At 35.8% G+C, this 20,676-nt stretch overlaps 1 long non-coding RNA gene across 2 annotated transcripts; it reads right to left on the bottom strand.

Moving 5' to 3' along the window:
* Nucleotides 1-7,509: 7,509 nt before the first annotated feature.
* On the bottom strand, nucleotides 7,510-19,842 carry LOC143850012 (uncharacterized). Of its 2 annotated transcripts, none has more exons than XR_013235935.1 (4): nucleotides 19,641-19,842; nucleotides 17,672-17,715; nucleotides 12,276-12,368; nucleotides 7,510-7,771 (listed from the first exon to the last, which is right to left on the bottom strand). It is a non-coding gene; the product is annotated as an uncharacterized LOC143850012 (long non-coding RNA). The 2 variants fall into 2 exon arrangements; XR_013235934.1 differs by lacking the exon at nucleotides 19,641-19,842 and adding an exon at nucleotides 18,005-18,154.
* Nucleotides 19,843-20,676: the final 834 nt, after the last annotated feature.

Here is a 20,676-nt window from a genome sequence, read left to right as displayed (position 1 = left end):
TCAAATTGAGCTTCGTAATCGCCAACAGTAGTGTTGAATCAATTTAGCTAATTTGCCCTGAGGGTTATCATAAATGGATGGTCCAAACCTGATTTGTAAAGCTACAGAGAGTTTCTCCCATGAATCAAATGGTTGTTCCCTTTCCATTGCTTGAAACCAATCATATGCTTTACCATCGAGATGGAAAGCCGATGGAAATAAGCTATTTCCAGCTTTAGTTCTTCAGAAGTGTGTTGAAAACGAAAAAACTTCTCAGCCTTCGAGATCCAAGTTGCTGGACCAGTGCCCTCAAATTGGGAAAATTCTAATCGCAATTGTCTTGCAGAAAACCCCCAAGACTCGTACCATCTCGCAGTCCTCCTTGAGTACCATCTCGCAGTCCTCCTTGAGTACCATCTCTCGTTCCAGTTCCAGTAAGAGTTTCTCCCTGTTCAACCCTTCTTGTTAAATTGGTTACCCGGCCATCTAAAACTGTAATTTTATTGGAGATCTTAAGCAAGAAATCTCTTTGCTCCATGGCTAGTTCCTGGTAATTCTGTAAACGAGTTTCTTGGAGAGATGTAGTCTCAATCAATTTCTTGATTGCATCATCTAAACTCTTCAATCTTGTATTCTCAGCCATAAGGTGAGAAGTCAATGAAAGCACCACTATTAGGAGCTTAGATGTAGTTTCAGAAATTAAAGTCAGAACTAAAGAAGAAGAAGAATCTTGAATTGCTGAAAGAAAAGTTGAAATTTAGCTGGCTTCGAGGCACCAGTACCTCCTGTTCTACACAAAAAACAAGCCCTGTATTTCCTCCTCTTGTCTATTTTATTCAACTGTTGAGATGCTAACTGTCATTAATTGCTTTTCCAGTCTGTCCAACAGAATCGGTTAGTTGCAACTAATCTTTACGCCTTGTTGGCACTTCCCTCTTTCTAGTACTGACCCTCCTTACAACTGGTGAGTCTTCCTAGTTCGTTACACATAGTGTCACTTTAAAAAGAGTCAAAACATTGAGGAAAAAAATTAGAGATCTTTGGGTTTCCTTCACAAAACAATCCAATCAATGATTTTGTCACATTGGGAGAGCAATACAAGCATCGTGCTACTAGGCAAAGCGGTATGCTCTTATCGGAGTAGTGAAACTTGGAGTATTATTTAAATCTAGTGGTGCAGTTTGCATTGGTCGATTTGAGGTTTTGCTTGAAAAAATGAATGAGAATTAACCCAAACTTGACCCGACTTTATGATAAAGGCTCAACCCGAATTCCCAAATATTGAACCGAGCTTCACCCCTATTTAAATCCATGTCGATAAGATTCCGTCATCTCACATTTGAATCTAATTGGAAAACATAGTTAACTAATGCAATTGAGGAAACTAAGGGTGCGTTCTTTAACATTCTTTTAGAACGATTTTCAATTGTTTTAGCCTAAAAAATGAGAATTCTGTTCTTTTGGAATTTCAACAACTAGTCTAAGAATTCATCCTAATTTTTAGAAATTATTTTATGGAGCAAAAGTTTTCGCTTCAGAGAGAATTGGGTGCTATGTCATGATCTTCCCCTCTCTCTCCACTCTCAACTTCTAGTGTGAAACATGTCCACTTAGGGTGAAACCACATTTTCCACGTCACCTGCCACACAAAATTGAGAATTTTTAAAAATAAATTAAGGTGATAATTACATTTACACCCCCTCAACTTTGGCCAAATTCCACTTCTGACCCGGTGGTATCGACTTCACCAAAGACACCCCCTCATCTTTCTAACATTTTTAAGTAGACCCCTTCCATTGACGGTCCGTTAGTTTAACCTGCCGGAATTACTTAAATTAACCATGGTTAATATTTTGAAGACAGAAATACCTTCGTCACTAGTTTTAAGCCATTTGCAGAGGGATTAGGGTTACGCTATTTCCTTCATCACGGCCACTGCCGCCATCGCCATCTCCGGCCACCACCGCCGTCGCCATCTCCGGCCACCGTCGTCGTCTCCATCTCGCTCATTTTTTAAACCCTCTTTCTTCCACCCATGACCCATTTCTGAAACACAAAAATAAAAGTGTGTGTATATATATATATATATATATATATATATATATATATATATATATATATATAGAGGAAACTGTTGGTGCGCTTAAGCTCATCAAACTTATGGTGAGCTTAAGCGCCCAATCACATGGGGGCCCACTTTGTTAGGATGATCCAAAGCATTCATTTGAAAGTCCCTTACAAAGATGGGGGGTGTACCAAAAATCAGCTCCATAGGATCATCCTAACCCCTCCATTTGTGAAGGACAAAAATGGACAGACACAAATCTGCCCATTTTTTGTCCTCCACAAATGGAGGGGTTAGGATGATCCTATGGAGCTGATTTTTGGTACACCCTCTATCTATCATAAGGCCTTGCAAATGAATGGTTTGGATCACCACAGAACAAGTGGGACCCATGTGATTGGGGAGCTTAAGCGCACCATAAGTTTGGTGTGCTTAAGCTCACCAACAGTTTCCTCACATATATATATATATATATATATATATATATATATGGAAAAGGTTTCTGAGCTCGAGCTCAGCCTGAGCTAGAGCACAGAAACCACTACTCCCATAGTTGGTTGAGTCATCCAACCCATTTAGTTTATAGGTTATGCTAAGGTTATGGTTATGGTCCAATAGATCGGATGGTTAGGATTTTGTTATGGAGCTGGTTTGTTAGGAACACCCAATCTATGTGAGGTAGTGTAAAATGAATGGGTGGGATGAATCAAACTACTATGGGAGATGGTATATTCTAAGCTCTAGCTCAGCTTGAGCTAGAGCTTAGAAACCATGCCCCCATCTATTATATTATAGCAGGATGGGGGTTTCACTGTTCACGCCCACATGGACAGCTCCCCCATCCGGCTATTTATCTATGTGGCACCCTCATTCTTAAGACTGTAGCTTTGAATGCTTTGATTCTAGATTTTATTGAGGAATGGAATCTATGAATGTTTTTTTATATTGGCTAACCATAGTAGTTCATTGAGTTTCGTTGTTTTCTGTTTTGGTTTTATTTTCCTGTAAATTGGCCATAATCCATAGTTTCTATCTTCAGTGCTATCATTTGTTCATGTTACGTAATGGGTGTTGTCGATGGATCATGTCTGTCAAATGTTCAATGGATGGAATGCCTGACAAAGATGAATTGACATGGACAACTGTGATATCTCGGTACGTAATATTTAGGCATATCTCTATCAATGTTTTTTGGTATTGGTTATTGTAGATGATCAAATATCTTTGGTATCTATTTTTATTTTATTTTCCTCCAATTAGCAATCCCCTCTCTCTCTCTCTCTCTCTCTCTCTCTCTCTCTCTCTCTCTCTCTCTCTCTCTCTCTCTCTCTCTCATGTTTTACTACATTTTTTACCTTTTCAAAAATTTTTACTACTCATTTTAAATGGAGCATAGCTAATTTGTAATCTTCTTTACAGATGCAATTTCTTCTCTTTCTTTTTAATAAAATAAACTTCTAAAACCTACCTTTCTATGTCGCCCCGTGCATCGCACGGGTGTCCCACTAGTGTATATATATATCCACCATCGACAATGAAACTCCACCCCATGGCTACATCAAACATTGTTTCCATAAAAAATACTGATAAAAACAAAAAAAGCCCTAAAATATTAGGGTTTTTGTGCAAATCATGATAATAATGTGAATGAAGACAAATAAAACTCCTACATCAAGGGTTTATATTGATAAATAAGGGTTTGAATGAAAACCTAATTTTCAGTTTTCATGTATGAAAACCCTAATTATTTGTTTGGGAAGATGAGGGCATTATAGTCATTTCCTCCTCTCTGTCCACTCTGTCACATTAAAAAACCCATTGAAACCTCGGAGGTGTCTTTAGTGAAGTTGATACCACGGGGTCTGAAGTGGAATTGGGCCATAGTTGAGGGGGTGTAAATGTAATTATCCCTAAATTAGAAAAACACAATTCTGATTCCAAAGGACTCTAAAAGATAAAGATTAATTCTAATTTTTAGAAAGAAAATCTCCAGAATTGTTGAAGAACGCACCCTAAGGTTCTGTTTGGATTTTTTCTGGAAAAGTTTGGAAAGGAAAAGTATTTCTAAAATTTCCTACCACTTTTACATATGAAAAAAAAGAAGATACCTTGAACTTGAGTTTTTATATGGTGCCCGACAGTCAAGTACTGTTAAAACGGTACCGCCAACCTTGATATTTGATCCAATAGCAGCACACTTTTTAAGTAATTTAAAGAGGCCGCTGTTGGATAAAATATGGTGGTACGTCTCACGTACCATCTTGACGGGACTTCACGGTCGCCCACCATATAATTTCTCCTTGAACCAGCCCTATTCAATTTTCATTTAGAGGGACCTTCAGTCTATGATGATATCCCCATAAGTTAACCATAAGCGTATCATTTCCTTCTAAATCATGGAGAGAAAAAATCGTGCAATTTTTTTTTAAAATGGACCAATGGAAGTGCCCTTGTAGATGATTTTTTGCAAGGTCACCCTTCAGTTTATAATTCCTCAACGGAATAGGAATGAAAAAAAGGAAATTAATTCATATTTGAATAAAAACCCTAACACCCAGTTTGTTTGAGATTGTGACAACCGATTGTGGGCTCCAAATCGATTATTGGATTCAAAATTAAGTCCAATAATCTGTTTGACTTGCACAATCGGTTTTCAGAATCTAAAATGAACAGGGCCTAAGGTAGAAACCCGTTTTATTCTAATAATTGTTTCCAATGCAAAAGAAATTTGAGAGAAAAATTGAGAAGTGATATATTCGCCCCTTTTTTATTTCCCTAGTAAAAAACAGGGTGAATATATCATTTCTCCGGTATTGGGTCCGGACTTTGATGACATGCGAGGGAAGGGAAACAGAAGTGTTTTCAAGCTTTATGTTGAAAGGAACAGGGCCTTAGGGCTATTAGACTCAGCACGGTAAAGTTAGCATTATGTTGTTTTGATAACACCCACTTTTTATTTATAAACTCATAAATTGTCACATGTTTTGATAACTACAATTGTAATTATTCCCTAAATATTTGAATTGATATTGGCACCTATTTTCTATTTGAGCTTGCAGTTCCTGCGGGTGCCCTCAGCTAAGCTTAGATGCGGTGGGTCTTTAAAAACATAGGGGCCCCACATTGTTAGGATGATCTGAAGCATTCATTTGAAAGGCCACATCATAGATAGGGTGTGTACAAAAAATCAGCTCCATTGGATCATCCTAACCCCTCCAAAAGTGGGGGCAAAATGGGCAGATTTGTGGACAAAATGTGTCTATCCATTTTTGCCCCCACTTTTGGAGGGGTTAGGATGATCCAATGGAGCTGATTTTTTGTACACACCATATCTATGATGTGGCCTTTCAAATGAATGCTTCGGATCATCCTAACAATGTGGGGCCCCTATGTTTTTAAAGAGCCACCTCATATAAGCTATATGAGGGCACCCTTAGGAACCCTTTTCTCATATTCTTAAGGGAAATGTTATCAGCACTACTATATATTAATGAGGGCACTCCACACTTTATTAAAAGTATGTTATGGTCTGCACCATAGGATAATCCAACTGTCCATTAGATGGGCCACAGCCTAAATAGAGTGTGCCCAAAAACTATTTCCATAGGTTGATCCCAACCCTCCGATCATTATAGTAGTGCTGATAACATTTCCCTTTCATAATTATAAAGTTTATGTTTTCATTCTATAAAACTAGGTTTGTCACAAATTATACTCTAGAATAAATTTTTTTCATTACCAGAGAAGATGATTTTTTTCTAACGAATTAAAATAATAATTCTCAGAAATGAGTTAAGAAGCATGATTCTGATTCTAGAAAGAATTCCAAAGAATAAAAAATGATTCTGATGTCAAGAATGGGAATAAATAGGATGGTTAAAGAACCGGTTTCTTAGAATACAAGTCGACAGGGCCAACATATGCTTCTCATTGGCGGGATATCAGATCATAGCCTCCTCCATGAGATATAACATGAAATCCAAATTAAATACTTTCCCCAATCATGGTCATAAAACATATCCGAAGCTTATCATAAATAAGAAATTAGAATCTCAAAAAACATGCTTGAATTTAATCTAGATAACAATTTGTCATAAAACATATTTTGGTATTTTCATGAATAAAATGTCCAGGTCTCAAGAAAAGTTATTTCTAAATAGTAGAAATCTCGATAACACAATAGTTAGAAATCCTTTTTGAAGACATGCACAACAATACATGTAAAATCTTGCTGTCAAAACTGCGAAGCAATAAATGGAAAATCTTTCGACAAGACATGCTAGACCCGGTTTCAACGAACAGGATGTTGAGAAAATCCGCTAGGTAAATCCGATCCGATTGTGCACAAATGAACAGAAAAGTAAAAATAAGAAAACAAGCCACAAGATGAACATTGAGATTTTACGTGGTTAGGCCAATTCCTTTCCTTGCTTCTCTCACCCAAGCTTATCTTTTCATGTGCTAATCCATAATTGTCGACTATGAATCCTCTTCCAATTAGGTCTTTTCCTTCCTATTTTCCTCCTACAAGATCGTTCCCATTTGAATGGATTCTAATGGAGTTTACTCCCCATATTATAGGCCGTGAATCGAGTTTTCTCTCTGGTTTTTATTGTGTGATAGTTAACACCATATGTTTTTTTTTAATGGCAGGATAACTTTTATTAAACAGAAAAGGGAAAGGATAAACCTACAGACTGAGAATATGAGAGTAAACCCCAAAATAAAGATAAAAAAATACTAAGCATAACCAAGTCATGGGGAAGAAAATAAAAAATCTCTAAATAGGCATAGCTATCACAGAATGAGCAATTCGAACAACTTCTTCCGAAAGGGAGATACATCCGATCATTCATTTCAAGTAATCCAATGAGGTGAGAGAATGTCCATCACGTGGAGGTAGGCCGACTATATTGTAACAAAGGTTTGATCCCCACTATATTGTAACAAAGATTTGAAGGTCCCAATGTATCGACCATCAGGAAATTTTGAAATATTCTCAAATAGATTGGACACAGTGATATAGAACTATGATGACAGGATAGAAAGGTGCTAAGATAACTGTTTCTTGGAGTATCGTTAAAAAAAAAACAAAAAACTGTCTGTTGGACTTTTTTTTTATATTAAAAACAGTCTATTGGACTCTTACCCTTTTTTTTTTATTTTATAAAAAACTGTTTATTGATTGGACTCTTCTATTTCCAACAACCACATTTTGAGCCCTACATGTGCCTCGTTGATGTGAAAAGATACATTCATCCGACCCGTGAATACATATCCACACTATTGTTGTTAAGACCACCTTGATCGGATGATAGTACAAAAGATACATTCATCCGAACCTTTTCATTGTTGCCCCTTTGGATTTTTTTTTGTTGCTATTAAGAATACTGTAATGCAACAGTCTAGACTTTTTCCTATGCTAAAAAACAAGAACAACATGCTCTTTCTTTTCATAAATTCAATCACAGGCTAATCTATGAGTCTCATTTAAGTATAAAACCAATATGACAGTACAAAAAGAATAACAACGTACATATTTATATTGCAATCATGAATTGCATACAAACCAATCATAGCTAAGTTTGTAGGGGGAAAACATAACCATACATTATTATCTCCTGGACAGAGGGCTGCAGATACACATAATCTCACATTTTGTACTTTTTCCAACGAGAGAAGGGTGCCGACTAAATTCGCTAACCTGAAATGGAAAGATTTGCTAACCTGAAATGGAAAGATTAACATGTAAGTTGAATTTATATTACTTTAATTTTAGCTGAAATTGATACATCCCTGATTTGCTGCATAGCTATATTACATAAACATAGAATATCCAGAGAAATAACTCCATGGAATCTAAAGGTGGAGAAAAAACTACAGTACGACAAGTTCTTTACATAGTCATGTTCAACTGAAGCAAAATCTAAACAAGTGACAAATTCAAACAGTAATGAGTATTGAATGGAAAGCTAACTGAATATTTCAGAAAGTATCCAATAGAGAAATAACATTAAAATGAATTTAATCACCACCAATCTCTATTCAAAATAAGTTTTACACTAGAACACTTGCAAAGGCAGTTAGGCAGCTGATAAGAAAATTATTTGGCCCCACTATTATTTAGTGAAGAATAAAACAATATATAGCCTTCTGTACTTTTTCTTGACGTCCCCAACAAAGGCTGAGCAAATCTATCCAACCAGATCTTAGACTATGAGTGGTATATGAGCAAGATGACGTATTCTCTTGAAATGTTGAGAATTATAATAAGATGACATAATATTTTGAATATGGTGCACGTACTGTTTAGTCACTATGCCCATTTCTGAGAGATTCAATCTCTCAAGGATAGATACAAATTTTGCAAGCTTGTTAATTTTTTTCAGTCCCTGACGACGAAAGAACTAAATCTTAATGCTCTGTTCGGTTGCTGGAAGTTCCGTGGGGGATTAGGAGAAGAAGAAATCAAAGGGAAGAAGACAAGAAGATTAGATTGGGAGAAGAATAGTGGAAGATTGACCGGTGGTGTTCGGTTACGCGGCAATCCGCGAGAAGTTTAGCGAAAGATGTAGGGTGCCATTACCAAAATGAAGGGTGGAAAAGAGAGAAAGGGAGAAAAGAGAATAAGACAAGAACTTCTTGAGATCTTCTCCTCAAATTCCACCAAAATGGTGAAATTTGGGGAGAAGATTATGGGGGGAGCATCTCCACCACGTAGGCTCCACCTAGGATAAAAAGCAAGAATGATGTCTAGAAGTTATCTAGTGGTCAAAGGTCTAAATGACAACCGAACACGCTTTGGGGAGATCTTTGGAAGATATCAAGCATTTGAAACTCCTACAATCCCCCCAAAATGAGCAACCGAACAGGGCATAAGGGATGCTTTTTCTATGGAAGACAAACGCCTAGAAAATCTTCATAATTTCTTAGTATTGGTAGACATTTCTGAGACATCATCTTTAATAAGTTTGATCAGAGCATCAGACCATTGTCATAACTTGCAACATTCTTTGAACCTTCTCGTATACCTCTCCTTCCATAACTCCAAAAGGATGAGGAGCAGCAAATCCTTCCATAATATAACTTTGCATCCAAAGAAGGAATACGTATCACCAAGCCATCAGATTGTATCTTGAGGAACTCAACGAAGGCCGAAAGATAGAAAAAATTTAACAGAAATCCTTCAAAATGAAATTGAGCAGCTAAAAGTATATGCCTTGAAGATTCAGTATTTTCAGCTATGGATCCTACAATTCCTTATAAAGCTCCCTGACAACCCCTTCATCGATCTTGACCCTGGCTAATAGCCTAGATTGAGCCCGGGGACTGATCTTCCTGTTGGCTTTGCTACAACAGTACTCATAGTGTAAGGTCGGCGGGTGGCATAGCTAAATTCCTCATGGAGATGACTGGACAAACTCTCGACCTGATTGTTCCAGCGCAACGATTAATAGCATCTTTGGAACTCATTTCATCCAAGTAGTTAGGGCTCTAATTGAGTGAGCCGTGGATCATAAATGATGAGTGTAGCTTAATTTAGCTAATCTCACAACTCAAGATTTTGGATAGAGTTAAGAGAAATGCCTAACTTATAAGGGGTAGAGAGCAAGTATTGTCATTTCAAATCATAAATCAAGCAATTTTCAGGGTACAACAAAATAGTCATTTCTCTTATATTATTACCTAAGAAGCCACTTCAAATCGTAAATCAAGCAATTTTCATGGTACAACAACCCAATAGGGTCCTCTTCAAGTCCAAACTTATGCTCTAACAGAACACACCAGTTGAGAGGTGCCTAAAGCAGCAATGCTTAACCTATTGGGTACTGAAAGTACTATCATTAGGAGAAAGACATTTAATAAGTTATGCAAACATTTATTTTGCAACTCTCTGGATTGTTGATTACATGTTTGGCATCTAGATTTCTTTAGTTTAGTTTTTCTACTTGTCAGTAGGAGGTATGGGCCAATATGTAGAGGTTTTAACTTTTTGAACTTCCAATTCTGTTTACTGATGCATCCTAATAAAATAAGTAATCAATGACAGCATTTTAATATATTTCTCTGCTCTCATATACAAGAATACAGGATTGTCAATACATTTCAGTGTTACATTACAGGCTACATAATCAAATTGTTTCACTACTTACGCTGTTATTTAGTAAATTATTTTTGTATTTGCTAAAATTTGCAGTCTCTCACTATTATGCGTTTTTTTAGCATATTCATACAGATTCTCAGTTAGTACAATAATGTTTCCTTGAATGTAAAGCCAATATCGAAGAATTATTAGAAGTTACAAAGTGAATGCCAGCTCCATGCACTCATAGTGCCACACACCCATATGGCTGAGTATTGGAACAATTGGGATACATATTGTCTGATAGGGTTGTGAAGAGTGGTCCCAACACTTTCGCCAGTTGCTCCGAACCATGTCTTTGTTTGAGGCTTGGATAACATGGGGTTATCGGCCCCCCAAGTTTCCAAAATTAAAAATCAAAAAATAATTTATTGAGTATTTGAATTTATTGTCCTATTTTACTCCAAGTAAAATAATTTTTATCCAATATTTTAGAATGTCGTGCACCATTTTATTCAGTAGGGTGACTAGCCATGCCAACTCAACTTAAGGTCATGACTAAAACCTGGTAATCTTTCTGAATACAACCACATGCCTAGGCTACATTATTATTTTTAAAGATAAAAATATATCATTTGAAAATAAAACCATGTGGTACAGCAAAATGGAACGAGATGTCCCAACAAAGAAGGTACCAAGCAGGTGACTAAAAAGTACTAACAACTCTATAACCCAACCACTATGCCTAAGAAAAAACTAAATCTAAAAGAACCTGCCATCAGGAAAATAGTGCCTGAAACAAAACAGCAGCACAAAATGGATGAAACATTCTCTGCTTGGATAGATGTAGTAGGATGCGGACATGAACAACAACCCCTCTGACGTGTACCACGAACTACTGCAAGGGGAGGGTGTTCTCAATGCTTTGCGAAGAGCGCTCCACGCTCTCTCCTTTGGTTCCTATTTGCAGTATCTTTAGCAGATGTCGAAATGTAGTTGAAGAATGTTGGACTAAATATTTATAGATAGAATTCTAACAGCCATTTTGCTAATCTCCAAGGTCCATAGGACATTCTTCTACTACATCAATTGGCATGGATCACCTTTGACTATAAGATTTTCGAATAGTTCTTCCTTGAAGATACAAAGTGCTGCCAAGAGTTCTACTTCATTAATTTATTGTAATTTTTGTTCATATGTTTTTCATATAATACAAGATTGTCGTCTCTCCCATGGATGTAGGCACCATTTTCAAACCGCATAAAACACTCGTGTTATCATTATATTAGTTTTTTTGTTTCCTTTTGTACGTGAGATTGAATTAGGCCTGTCAGATTTCTACAACTCCTATTCATGTAGGGTGATTGTGCGTATCTGTAGGGAATTGTCCCACCCTAAAAATTGGGGTGGGGATATCCTATGTCTTAAAAAAAAAGATTTCTACAACTACAACTCCTATTCATTTAGGGGGGGCAAAGCTTCCAATCAAATGATGCAAACATTAAATTCATCTGTGGTAGGATCAACAGATGAAGAATCCAAAAGAGCTCAACTAGTAAGATTTCTAGGGCAGGACAAAACATGGTTTTGGTGTTGAAAAGCATACTACAGTTGCTCGGTTGCATCTGAACCATCAGTTTTTCAATGATTGTACAAGACTTAGGGATTGAGCCAGTGGCTTTGCATTGCAATCCCTGCCCACTTATGCTTTAGTAGAAAGTTACACACAATACACACCAGCAAAGCAAAGAAAAATTGTTAACAAAGACGGAGCTTCAAGAAACAATTTTGGCTGTGCATCTAGAGGCATTTTACATAGAATTGGTAATGGAGATTTCATTATTGGCTATTTGAATTTGTGGTAGCTATTAAGAATATTGCAATTCAACTCTCTGAACTTGTTTCTTCTTCTTTTTTTGTTCTATTCTAAAAAACGAACACATATTGGGTAAAAAGACAGTTCGTGAGGCTCCTTTAGGAAGTCCTGAAGCATCAGACCAATATAACAATACAAAAGGAAAGGAAAACATCAAAATGAATGCAGATTTATCTTTGTGGTTGGTAAGAAGGAAATCATGAATTGCATAGTAACCAGGCATAACTTTTTTTGTACGGAGGTACCTATTGGTTATTAAATTCTATACTTACATGATGTTCAAGATCCGTTCCAGACTGCATATTTAGATAATATGCCATCTGTATTGTTCCATAAGAGAATGGTGCCCGCTGAATTCGCTTAACCTGAATGAAAAGATTAGCATGTAAGTTGACATATATATTACTTGAACTTCGCGTCAATTTGGTACGTCTTTGATTTATTGCTTAGATGAAATACAAAAACATAACAATTTTGAGATAAATAAAGTCATGGAATGTAAAGTTGTAGAAAAACTACAGGATGAAAATTCTTTTCGCTGCATGTTCAACGAAAGCAACATCTAAACAAGTAGATAATTCAAACGATAATGGGTATTCAGAAAAACATAACTGAATAATAAAGAATTGAATGACCTTGTACTCCTAGAAATAATTTGTTGGAAGAGTCTACAGTGAGACAATAATAAAAATTTTGGTAAATTTTTTTAAAGAGGAGAGTATGATCTGTGTGGGATTTCCATTTTTGGAGAGAGATGGATTAGAGTTTTGAAAAGAAGATAGAATTGAGAACTATATAGAAGAGGAAAAAGGATCTATGGCTTCGAAGGGTGTAAGAAGGAAAACTGTGTATCTAATAGGAGGTTAAACTCAATCCCTTGTTAAGGGAACTTGATCCCTATTGAATGGAATGGTGTAATATCTTCTAAAATCATGTAAGAGAGAGAGAGAGAGAGGAGAAATCCTTCATAGTGGAAAATAATCTGTTTTTTTTTTTTCTATTAATGAGCTTGACAATGTATTTTGCATAAAAGAAATTACCAAAAAAACTAAAATACCATAATAAACAGAAATCAACAAGCACGGATAGACGTAGATAGATGACATGTTTGAAATGCTCACTAGTATAGAATGGTCAACAAAGTCAAACTAAGAAGTGGCTAGATCAAATCCGAGTCAACTCGGGTAATGAATGGGAAGACCACATTCAAGGCAAAAAATAGTCTCATTGGATGGCTTCTGATGCAAGCTACTTTTGTTTTTTGGCAAGATGTTCACTTGTGTGGAGTTCCAAAATGGTGAGTTGAATGAAACCCAATGGCGACTTTCTTTCCAAGCGAGGGAGAATGATGTCATCCAAAGAATATAAGTCACATGGTTCACAAGGAGGAGGCCATCTTTGCCATGATAAAAGTGGACGAAATTAAAAAGAATAAAAGAAAGAGTCGAAAAGGAAGTTAACATAAAAAGGAGGCATATTGGTGAGTCTGCTATCAGTTGGTATGCTTATGGGTGGACTGGAAGTTTCAGGCTCCATGCTCTATGGGTTTTTACACTTGTGGGATGTCTCGTGCCCTCTGTTGTATTTACTCTTACAGCAATAAAAAAATCTGTTACCTTTTCAAAAAAATAAAACATAAAAAGAAGGAATTTGAATAGAGAAAAGAATGATGGTCAATCTACTGTGACCACATATTGCGGGTCCAAATGGTAGTTATGAGTTGCCAATCGTTGACCTATATGCATTGTAGACTGTTTCTAGGATGAATGCAGTTAGTATTTGAATTTTCCATGCATTGTAGGTTGCATAACTTTACCTTTCATAGTTTGCTATTCTTTGTAAGTTGTTCGAAATCTTCAATGATAGCCTATATCAGATAAGGGAGTTGGTTCATGGTTCATGTATGGAACTTTTGATTGATATGACATTTATACTTAAAAGATTGAAAGTTGGTAATTGTGAGGAATATAGAATTGCCGAGCAGCCTTTCTTCCCTTCAACTTCCGGATAGTTTTAAATGTTATTTTATCGTTGGCATTGAAATTATCTTTATCTCCTCCACATCCTTCTTTGTGCTTTGTACCCATGTTCTAGCTATTTGTATTTGGATAGCTTTGAATTTTCGTCAAACATGTAATAGGAGAAATAGTCATCGTTTGTTTCTAGGAAGTAGGTAAATCGATAGTTTTTATAATTTAAATGTTGTTTTTCTGAGTTTTCTAGGCAAAGAATATTATTACTTACTTAAGTTTCAATAGTTATAGAGTACCAAGGAGACATTGTTTTGGGTTCATTTAGAAAGTACTATCAGTTTAGGACTAGAAAGTTATGGTGTAGACATTAGAAGAAGCTTTTTGTACAAGGGCTCTCCACATAATTCATGGTAACCTTTCAATGGAACAGTTCATGATTATTCCTTTCAATGGATATTTTTATTCACAAACAATTCATGATTGCTAATTTTAATGGATCTTTTTTACTGCTTCTATGAAAAAACAGTTCATGATTTTGGAATTTTTTTATTTGTTGGGAAATTTCTATAGGAATTTTTAAAATTTTCTATCTCTCTACTTCATTGTTCAAATTAAAGTTTTTTGGGTGGGTAAGCTGGGGTTTGGGGGACCCCTACCAGGGAATTAATGAAAGAAAAGTATTATAATCGTATATAATGCTCTCCTGATCGATCAAGTTGGAGGGGATGATGAGGAGAGGGAAGTTCACGCCCTTGGGCAGCACCTTTTTGACAATAGATGGCTGTAGCATTGGTTTCTCTTCATACATTAAAAAAATCTTCCAATTCATGTTGTGTTTACTTTTGATTTACATCAGTTATACATTAATCATGACTACTAGATATGCATGTTCCTAATCACTGTTTGAAGTTTCAGCAATCATGTTCCATATTGGGCTCTGGAGGCTTGGCATGAATCAACTGGGATTAATTTTTATACATTAAGACTGAGATCAATAGACAAATATGGAAAAAGGAACGATCCGTACCTTCCAATGAAGCTTAATTTTTATATTTTGTCATGTAAGGTGAACTCTATTTATGAATATGAATGGATCATGCAATAATCCTCCTTTGGAGAAGATAGTATAGGCATTTGGAGGTTTGAATAAAGGAATATTTCCTTCTTTATGAAAATTTTCTGGTCTCTGCTTCAAGAAAATTTAATCTAGACTGGATATGGAGGTACTATGATGGAAGAAAGACAATTTTCTCCAGATGTAGCAAGATGAGTTGACATTATTGCGTAGGGTGGTTGATAGTTTGGGATAAAGAAAAATCCAAAACAACCTTGCATGTAATTTTACAAAAGCAAATTGGTCATTGGACTGAAATCCATATATAGAAACTTAATATGGATGACAATGAAATGAACTCTTCCCAACCAAATTGGCTTGAGAACATGTTCAGTCTATAGAAACTATCTAATATAGGATTGAGTTTATATGAAAGGAAATAATAAGCTTATTCTAACATAATATATTTCATAAATAGACCCCCAAAAGGAAATTCTTTACAAAGAAGAAGTAAAAGGTCAACTTTTTGTTGTCTACTATATTGTATTAATTCTGAATCCAGAAACCACAGTTCCCCATTTATCTTTTCTTGTACAAGAAATCATGGATACAGTCTTTAGAATCACATTTAGCCCCAACTGAGACTTTTGACTAACCTCGGTGAATGGATAAAGGCATCCAAATATGACGGAGAAGGGGAAACATATGGAAACATGCAGGGATAATTCATTTTTTTTGGGTAGGTGAGCTAGGATATAACCTCCAACTTCTTTATCATTCTTTATTTTGTAGGCCTAAGCTAAAAGAGTAGATGAGAATTTGAAAGAAATTGGAGAAAGTTTAGAGCAATAAAAAGTTGCAACTAAGAAAGGTCCAATGAAGCAATTTAAGTTAACATGTGTGTGTGTGTGTGTGTGTGTGTGTGTGTTTAACTCTTTCTTATTTAACAAAAAAGAAGTCAATATGCCAGTGTGTTTGCGTCTGTGTTTTTAATTTTTCTTATTTAGCAAAAAAATTCAATGTGTGTGCACACGTGTGAGAAAGAGGGAGAGATAGAGACAGAGGTACAGGCAAGTTGGAAAATTAATTCAATGTTGATGCTAAGTTATAATAGAAGTTGCTGTAATAAATGCAAAAGAGAAACCTTTAGACACCACTCCATCTTCTTATAAGCATATGGAATGTAATTGTTTGCAAATCAAATCACCAATAAAAAAGATACAAAGAATAATAACAAGGAACGACCAATGAATAGAAAGCTCAATAAAAATCCATGGTGGCTTGTTTGACATTAATAAAGTTAACTATGCATAGATCTTAGTTACACATATTGATCACATTCTTAATGAAGACAGTTATTTTCTTCTGGAGAAACTGAAACTAATTGTAAAAGGAGAACAGAGAAAAATAAAACATATACTACACCAAGGGAAAAAGCCAATAAAGGAAAAAGAAAAGGAAAACACATAAGAACCAAAGCAGCCTGAACAGTGCTTAAATTCAGCGATGGGTACTCGGTAAATTCATCCCAGTTGGATTCTTTTTGTTACAAAAAAGGTAACAATTTATTCTAGACTACTGGGTAAGTAAATTCGAAAATAAATGAAGAAAAATGTAAGAACCACTCTAATAGCATCATATCAACTAATGTCAGATTTGATTTTGGAGAATAAAAATTCAACCTAGACATATAACAAAGAAAAACATTTAACCTACTTTGAACCATGTAAGACAGAATTTTGTATGGGCATCTAGAATTTCTTTGAGTAGATGTTTTTTCCAGCATCATGTTGTTCCATTCTAATCTATAGAGCTAGAACAAAGAGTCCGGCAAATCTCTTACACAAGTATTCTACTAGCATCACATCAACTAATTTGGAATTTGATTTTAGATTAAAATATCTCAACCTAGACATACTAACAAAGAAAGCATTCTACTAGCATCACATCTTGCATGTACCTCTCAACCTAAAAATTAACAGAGTTTTGATGCTCAGTTCTAACAGAAGTTGGCATAATAAATTCAAGAGGGAAACCTTTAGAGTGTAGACACAATTTCATCTTCTTATAAGTATAGGGAATGTAATCAATTGCAAATGAAATCACGAATCAAATAACATTTAAAGCAAACCAACACTTAATAAAAAGGAAGAAGAGTTGAATGCCTAAAATTTCAGCCACAAGATCAATTAATAGAATGATACCAAGAAATAATGACAAGGAACAACCAATGAGTAGCAAGGAAAATAAAAATCCATGGTGGCTGGTTTGACTTTGTTAATTTTAATTATGCACAGATCTCACATTCATACATTGATCAAATTCTCAAGTAATGTATACATATACAAAGATTTTTTTTTTCCTTTTTCAATGATTAGTTGAAACTTGTTGAAAAAGGAAAACAAAGAAAAGTACAACAAACACTCCACCCAAGGCACATAAATCAACGGGTCCAAAACAGAGCATAAATTCAATGAAGCATAAAAAATAAATTCATCCCAGTTAGGGTTCCTTTTGTCTCAAACAAGTCATAATCTACTGTATATTAGGCAAAGACTAAGACAAAAAAAATTGAGATATAATGAAAAAATTAAAGAAATGATTGGATTGGGGAGAAGAAAGTGAGGTAATTTTCACTTGCCTTTTCTTTTAATTTTTCATGGATGAGTGTCCTTCTTTATGAACCTGAAATTCCAGTAAAATTAATTATTTCCTTTGTTTTGTAAGAAAGTGAAAGAGAGAAAATGAGGAAATGAAAAGAGATAGAGAGAAATTGAGGTTTACTATTCTTTAAAATAAATAATGGATTGAAATCTATTCATATGATTAATAAAATCCAAGAGCCCTAATTTGGGATTGAACCTCTAGCTCAATGGTTAAGGCTTTTTCATCAACCTGGAGGTCGGAGGTTCAATCCCACCTTACATACCAAAAATAAATAAAACAAAAGCCAAGAGGAGAGACAGTCGTGTACCTTCTCCAGAGTAGTCTTCAAACCCTCGAGTGATTTATCTCTATTTTGGGGATGTGTGAGATATTGGGCCAATATTGGCCTCCGTCCCTTTGACACTGTTTCCATACTTCCGGACAACCATAAATTCCTAATCCCAGAAGCGTGGTGGGCAGCCCTTCCTCCGGCAAGGAAAGGAGTTGAGGACACCAACTAATGGTCAATGTTTCGAGGGAGGTGAGGTTCTTCAACAACCCCTTGGGCAGGGATTTCAGATTATCACAAGAAAAGATACTGAGGGTTTTAAGCGTGGGGGGCAGTAGCATGCTTGGAGAGAATTCGACTTGTGAACATTCAGAAATTTTCAAGGTTTGGAGGGATGTAAGGTTTTTAGAAAAGATCTCAACATTATCAACTGAGAGATATGTAAGCATGTCGAGCATTCCCTCTGGAAACTGCTGCATTAGAGGGCACTTTCTAATTCTCATCCTACGGAGGCCGATGATGTTTGGCAATGACTATAGTTGTGGACACTCATTAATATCTAATTCTTGAGCACGTGAATGGGATAGATGAATTATTGCATCTTTGACTATTAATGGCACAATTAAATTTTGCTTTTCTTAACTATTGTTTGATGACATTAACTAGTGCTTAAATGGGCCTCATTTGATTAGTAAAAATCTCCCGACTGGTGCTATACTAACTATTTGAGATGGACCACTAGTATGATCCCATGAATTACATATTTTGGCAATATGATTGGCAATATGTGTCCCATCATTAACTAATCTGATCCATCCATTTGATGGGCCATGCTATGTGATGTCAAGATCTAAAGAGGGACTCAAATTGTGAAAAATTCTATAGATCGGACAGTTGGGATCATCCTATGGAAATGATTTTTGGGGCACAACCTATTTACGTGTGGCCCATCAAATGGACGGTTTGGATCATCCTATGGTATGGGCTGTACCTTCCATTTTGAAAAAATTGGGGTGAATTCATACATAGAAGGGGGTGAATTTATCACCGCCCGGAAAGAAAAGTAAGTTGATTGTGAGGCAAGACCAAAAAGAAAAAGATGCAATAATTCATCTGTGAGATGATCTGAAACGTTGGCTTGATTGACCTTGCTCTGGAGCTCCTATATATATGCCCCAAAAATCATACAAATCTTTCCATCTTGACATCACATAGCATGGCCCATCAAATGGATGGATCAGATTAGTTAATGATGGGACACATATTGCCAATCATATTGCCAAAATATGTAATTCATGGGATCATACTAGTGGTCCATCTCAAATCGTTAGTATAGCGCCAGTCGGGAGATTTTTACTAATCAAATGAGGCCCATTTAAGCAGTAGTTAATGTCATCAAACAATAGTTAAGAAAAGCAAAATTTAATTGTGCCATTAATAGTCAAAGATGCAATAATTCATCTATCCCATTCACGTGCTCAAGCCAACGAGCACCATACATTAGAAAAAAGCTAAGGTAGAGGGCTCAGTTGAAGAAAGATAAAAAAATCTTAGTAGAGTTTCATACCGGGCAACAAGAAATAACTAGGCTAAACTTGGATCACTACTGGAATCAAATGGAGAAACTCCAAAAACAAGATTAGAAACTCCAAAAACAGTAATAGATCTGCCATACCTTCTTCCTGTATTGGAGAGAAAAACCAAAGAAAGCAGCAACGAACTAACAAATTGTGCTTCCAAAAAAGCAAGATTAGATCACTATGAACTCAAAACACCTCTGTTTTTTAGCACAGAGAGCCTCTTGCAGTGGGGAAAAACAAGTAATGGATCATTCTTTTGACGTAAAATGGGTGTAAAACAATTTTTTTTTTTTATGAGTAAAACAAATTTTACACAGAAAGAAAAGTAAGGAGAAAAAGATGCAATAATTCATATTTGAGAGTTATGTGGCAAGCAAGGAGCACCACACAAAGGAAAAAAAATCTAGCTACATCGCCTACACGTTCTTATCATGGTCAGAAGATTAGAAAACTAAGAATTAATGACCAACAATCGGATATAGATTGATCTGAATCGTTGGGCCTTGCTTTGGATCTTCTCTACATGCCCCAAAATTCATACAAATCTTTCCCCAAAATTCATACAAATCTTTCCATCTTGACCTCACATAGACTTGTCAACAATAGCAAGATCCATCAAATTCATACTAGTCGTCCATCTCGAATCGATAGTAAAGCAAGAGTGGAGAGATTTTTACCAATCAAATGGGGCCCATTTGAGCACTAGCTAATGTCATTGTTCCGTGTGCCCACTTTAAAAAGCAAAGTTTGATTGTGGCCAACACTGCATTTAAAGTCAAAGATGGAATAATTCATCTACCCCACTCAAGTGCTCAAGCCAACGAGCACCACAGGTTAGAAAAACAGCCGAGGTGGCTTCAAGAGAGAAAAAATCCTCGTACCAGTTTCATCCCTGGTAACAAGAAATGACTGGGCAAAACTTAGATAATACTCGAATCAAATGGATAAGCCCCAAATAAGCAAAAACAAGATTAGAAGTTTAGAACTTGGATAATAGCTAGTCGACAACATGATAATGTTTACCCTCTTTTTCTTTCAGAAAATCAATTATATTTAGGCCTTAATCTTAATGTTTGGCATGGGTATAGTTTTAACTTTTAACCGAAATTTTGGAAACTTCGAAAAAAAAAA

Source organism: Tasmannia lanceolata, unplaced genomic scaffold, assembly GCF_043159265.1.
Source record: "Tasmannia lanceolata isolate RefF3 unplaced genomic scaffold, GAP_Taslan_0.1 ptg000018l, whole genome shotgun sequence".
Lineage (NCBI taxonomy): Eukaryota > Viridiplantae > Streptophyta > Magnoliopsida > Canellales > Winteraceae > Tasmannia > Tasmannia lanceolata.
This window is presented reverse-complemented; position numbering and strand designations above follow the sequence as displayed.